The sequence below is a fragment of the Cynoglossus semilaevis genome, chromosome 16 (genome assembly GCF_000523025.1).
Source record: "Cynoglossus semilaevis isolate Cse_v1.0 chromosome 16, Cse_v1.0, whole genome shotgun sequence".
Classification (NCBI taxonomy): Eukaryota; Metazoa; Chordata; class Actinopteri; order Pleuronectiformes; family Cynoglossidae; genus Cynoglossus; species Cynoglossus semilaevis.
The window spans coordinates 13,148,533-13,154,570 of record NC_024322.1 but is presented as its reverse complement, the minus strand read 5'-3'; positions in this window follow the sequence as shown (position 1 = coordinate 13,154,570).

Sequence of the window (6,038 nt, the reverse complement as noted above, 5' to 3'; positions counted from 1 at the left end):
ACGTGCACTTTGATAAAGGTTTTATTGACATGGAGATGGAGATGGAGATGTCGGCGCCGACCGTCTGACCTGACTGGGTTCACAGCTGCGACGAACGGGAGCACGAGCAGCAGCACTGACGCTGGACATTTAGAATTGATCTGAATGTTGTGGAGATTGAACAGGTTGACTGTGTGATTATTAGGGCAACAAGACATACTGTAAACACCCCTGACCTCTCCCACCCCCCAGTCAAGACCTGTTAGCCCACTGTGGTGTTCATCAGGGATCTGCTCTGATGAAACTCTACTGTAAAGAAAACTGTTCCACTCAAACCTGTGTGTTTGGATGGAAGAAGTTTTTGGTTGTTGCTTCTGTGATTAATAAAAAAATTGCATTGGGTTGCTTCCAATGCAGCGATTGAGATCGGGATTTATAAAAACAGCATATATATATATTTATATATTTATATATATATAAACCTGTAGAGCTGAAGAATCATCAGTCTGGACCGGGGGGCTCTGTGGGAATGTTATAAAAATAACGTATATATCAACAGAACTAACACACGGTGCAGCTGCAGCTACGTCCCCTGCTTTGACAAATGGCGTTGCTTCTTTTGTGGTTGCAGCCAAGTGTGAGGTGGAAACACACGTGTAGACCCTGCTCAGACCGAGGTCTGGACCGCTCCTCAGCAGGTGTCGCGATGAGTGGGCAGAAACATTTTCTGTCAAGATGGAGGGTGGTGGGGAAAAAACCAAAAAAGAGTACACCACAACAATCATAGAAACAAAGACAAAAACAAAAGAATGTGTTAATGTCACAGCAGCTGCAGTGTGTGTGTGTGTGTGTGTGTGTGTGACCTCTGACTGTGGGTTCAGGTCCAGTAGTTTCAAGAAAGTGATGTGTTTCAAGTGAATTGTCTAGTGGGGCAGAAATATTTGAAGTTTTATCACCTTTATTGAAGTATATGTTATATATGCTACAGTATGCTACTGGAATCATTAATTAATTAATTAATTGTATATATTATTATTATTAGTAGTAGTAGTAGTGTTAGTCTTATTGTTATTATTATTGTTATATATAATAATAATTATTATTTTTTATTATTATTATTATTATATTATTTATTATTATAACACTCTTCTTACACTTTTTTTGTTTTTTCTTTATTTTTTTACAAAACCTGGTTAAAACAGCTGCCTCATTACACTGGTTGCAGCCTTTATGTGGGATTTTATGAAAAATCATAAACCGAAAATGCCTTAAAAAATGAGAGTGAGAATCTTTATCAGTGAGAATATGATAAATAAATAAAAAAGTTTTTTAGCCCAGAATCTGAAGACAAAAACTTCACTTCACTTCAAAACGTCTTCAGATTCTGTTCCAAACAACACTTCAGCCACAGAGCTGAGACACATGGCATGAAGGAGCGACCCCGTCTAAAATTTCAAATGCTCTTCTGCTGCCATCCAGTGGTTACTCTTGGTAATGACGGCAAAGATATTTTAACACCAAGTTGACCACCAAGTTAAACGAATGTTAAGGAAAATGCGTTTTTGTGATAAGCGACCTTAGATGTACTGTTATGTTAATGTGTATTTTTTAAATCCATATAACAGTGTAAAATTGAAACAGAAACAGAAACATTGAAACATAAACATGCATCGTTACCATTGTACTGCCATTATTACTGCTGTTGTTTTCATCAAACCGTTTTCACCAGTTCATTTTCTGCGATGGCGATATCGCTGTTGGTGATGATTATTTTGATGATGATGACGATGACGTCGTTAATGATGATGTTTTCAGTCACAACCTGTAGATGGCAGCAGTGTAAAGCCAACCAGCTGAGCAAAGTGGCGATTGTGATTAGTTTCCTCACGTCCGTCACCTTTACTTGGAGCAGATCTATCTCGGGTGGCCATTAATAACTTAGGTGAGTCTCCCTGCCTCCTTCCCTCTCTCCCCCTCCCTCTCTCTCTGTTCCTCGCTCACCTCTCTGTGCTCACTGTTCAGCCTCATGTGAACTTTTGACCAGGCTGTATTTTCTTTTTTTTTTTTTGCAATGCAAGCTCTGCGATTTACAACACTCTCACAAGGGCATGTGTTTACTATTAATTATCCCTGCTCCGCTGGCTTCATTTGGTGTGTGAGTGTGTGTGTGTGTATCTTCAATGAAAGGCATAAAGCTGATGGCACACTCCACTTTTATTCAGCAAAATCTCCACCGTCTGCGTCTGAGCTAAGAAAACATTTGTGCTCCAGACATTGAAATGACTGATAATAATCACCGTCTGAAATCCAAGCACTCGCTGTATTGCAAATACGCTTCATACAGGGAAAGACAAAAGGGGGGGTGAGAAAAAGGGAGATTATAGTACGTGTATCCAGTTGTATCCCCCCTCCCTTCCTCCCTCCATAATGATCTGGTGGCTGAGATGTTTGAGCAATTCCATCACAACCCGCCGGAAAACTTGGCCGACGCACTCGGTGGACGGCAAACATTTGTCAGCATTTGCCCCCTATCTAATGGGAACAATTACACACTCAGCGGCTTCTTCACTGACTTCTGATGAGAGACATTCACTGAGGATATGGCCACATAATCAAGTGTGTGTAATGTGCCAGATCTGCTTATTGCTCACTGAGTCAGACCGGTGCAGAGTTCCACTCCACTCCAGAGCCACTGTGGGAGTTTGGTGGAAGGAAAAGTTCATAAGAAAACATATGAAATATAAAGAGAATTATTTTTTTTCTTTGTTTAGTTGTAGATTTGAATGTTTCGACAAAAACAAGTCTCAGAGAATAATACAGAATAGTCACTTTTTATGTCGCATTGTCCTAACCAGCTGGAAGAGGGCGCTAATGTGAACATGCTAAAATTTCTCATCTGTGCATGTTGTTGTTTTTTATGTCAGTAGTAAAAAAGTAGTAATAGTTTCTTTTAGGACAGTACACAGTTACTTCCGTGGTTACAAAAGATATAGCAAGGGAGAAAGTCAGGAGTGGCAGAAAAGTATGTGAGGAATATGTAAGATGTATAAGGTCAGCAGGGCAGGAGTTAGTTGCGCTGTAGGAGCCACAGTTAAATTCAACATCGGGGTGGAGTTACATCTGGGCTCATGACGTTGTAATCTGTAGCAGACGATCCACTTTGGCGACCCCTTGTGGGGATGATTGTTTTTAGCAATGCAAAATGTGGGAGTAAAATCTGTGGATCAAATGTTTAACCCTACATGTCGAATGTCACATCTGTATAAAAAAAGCACTGAGATTAGGTGGTAGAAGAATGACCTGTTACTTAATGACAGATGTCAATCACAGAGACGCTTCAATCCTCTCTGTTCTGTGTCTGCTGTGTCTGTGCTGTGTCTGAGACATGTTATATTGAAATTTATGTCAAATTAAAGTCTTCCTATTCTCCCGTGAGAAATCAGAATAGTCTGTTTCTACAAATATTTCTATTTAGGGCTGAGCAGTTCCTGGTCTGACTACTAATACTGCATAAATAATGTTCGTTATGCAAGCTGACGCAACTACAAGGCAACTGTCTGATTTTTTTTTTAGACATGTACAAGCTTGGAATCGTGGTCTAAATTTCAGACTAGGGCTAAGGGGTCGGACTTTAGGTAGAATATATGAAATCTATACCACCTGCCTAAAACTTTTGCCGTCAGTATGACATAAAAAAAGCAAGTAAATAAAAATAGTACATCATTAAATATTGATGTCAAGGCAACCAACACTATTCCTGCAGAGACTGTCATCGATCAAGTGATGCTGACAACTGATAGCCTTTTTTTTCTTTTTTGCTCACATGAATACACTGTCCATTATTATTAATGTATTGCTATTAGTAGTAGCAGTAGTATTTGCAAGATACAGCTTGATAATAAATGAATACAATCATAAAAAATATATATATATAGACAAGATATTCTGTGTTCTAAGAGTACAAGTATCCAGGGTGATAAGTATCTTTTTGTTATTATTCAGTCAACATGTCAAATGATGTGTCATCCTTCTCTGTCTGTCCAGTGTCATATATAATTAGACTATGGCCTGGAGACTCCGATATTCTCCAAACGAGCACAGATACGATCAAAGCGTGTTTGTTCTTGTCATTTTGTAATGAGAATCTGTCGTGGACTCATCAGATCAAAAATAAAGAAAAGATAATTGGCATTTTTTTTCTTCGATCTTTTTTTCAGTAGATAAAGCAGCATATGCACACCTAATTATATGAAGATAACATTAAACGTTTAAGTGGTAACATGCACATATACTGGCTGGTATAACTGTGTGTTTTTGCGTGACGTCAACTCAACATTCTCCCTCTGCGTACGGAGGACTGTACTCTGAGGTGTTGTGATCAGTCTTTTAGCCGTTTCAGTGTTTTTTCTCAGACAACTTTGGTGTTGATTGATTTAACCGGGTGTTTTGTTTTGACAGTAACAAATGTCTCTGACTGTTCGAAGCTATGACATCAAACAAGCGGAAATTCCCTTTTTCTTTTTTTTTATTTTGACAAAAGTTATTCAACTTTTTCCATACTTTTGGAAAGATAGGGGCTTGGAGAGGCGTGAAGGATGATGTGTGATGCCATCTATGATCAGAAAAAGTTTGGGACAAATATTTATGACTTAACTGAGACGTTTGTCCTGTTAGAAGAAATGAAAAAAAACCCCATCCTAACCAGAGGTGGCTTCCATGGGTTTGGTTTAATAAACTTATTTCTGTTTATCAACTTAGCCTTAACAAAAGTTACCACTCCATAAACATAGCATTATTGTAAAAGTGATAGCTTTTTCAGGTACATTGGGTTTCTGCTGTAAAACAGTGGTTACCAATCACTGGCCTGGGGCCTGGTACTGGCCTGTGGCTCATGTGGTACCAAGCCACATCAGAAGTCTTTTGTCATTAACATTGGTCTTCAAGGTATTTTATTTTGAAACACAAAGACTTTTACCCACTTCTCTATATCAACCGAATAAGAAGTATAATAAATAATAAACATAAAGTACATATAATGAAAAAAGCCAGGAGTGGCAGAAAAGTATGTGAGGAAACAGGACATGTCTAAGATCAGTGAGGCAGTAGTTGGGTGTGATGTCAGAATGACAGCTTTGAGCTTTGAGTTTGTTATTATGACGGACAGGTTGACAGATGGGGTCCAACACGAGGCTCCCTGCACCGTGATGTTTGTAGATTAAACATTGTAATCTGGTTTTAAAGGTTAATCAATTGAGGGAAAGTCATAATCAGTTGAAAATCGTCTTTACAGCCACGGTCCCTTTAAAACCATTGTAAGCCGTTGGAGAGAAAACCAGCGTACACTCAAGAGTCTGTGATGTAACACTTTTCTCAGAAACACTGTAATAAATTTAAGATTGCTTTCTCCAACATTAACAAAAAACTCCAGCGCGGCTGTGACCTAGTGGAACATCAACGACACGGGACACATATTTCAATCCTAAACTTCTTCCATCTTTTCAACATGTGGCTGGGACAGTTTATCATACTGAAGGTTTATCTAAGTGGGCGAGAAGTGCTATGCTGCAGGGAGAGATTGCCTTTACTTGCACGGCACCGACAGAGCAAAACAATGTGCCGCATGATAAAAAATTGCTTCATAACTCTCACATTGTGTGTCTGGCATCATTATGAGGCACAATAGCCTCTGGAGGAGATGTTTTTTTTTATTGGCGTGCCTCTTGCAGCAGCAAAGTCTCATCCATTAAACAAATCAGGAGGTTATGTATTAGATTAGTCGTACAGCGGGCACCGGGGAACGCCCTGACGAACGAGTGAAGCCTCGTCTCGTTCTCTCCCATAATCCCCTGGAATTAATGACCTAATTGACAGCATTAGGACGATGCCGTCAGAAGATGCTACTTAAATCATAATGAAAATACAGAATGCTGCAAATGTTCATTTTTGGTTTTAAAAATAGTGCACCGCAGACACGTGGGCGTATTTAGACACTCCTCGCTGAAGGCTGCCGGATTTAATTTTTCCACTGTTTCTTAATAAATTTGTGGTGTCACTCATAT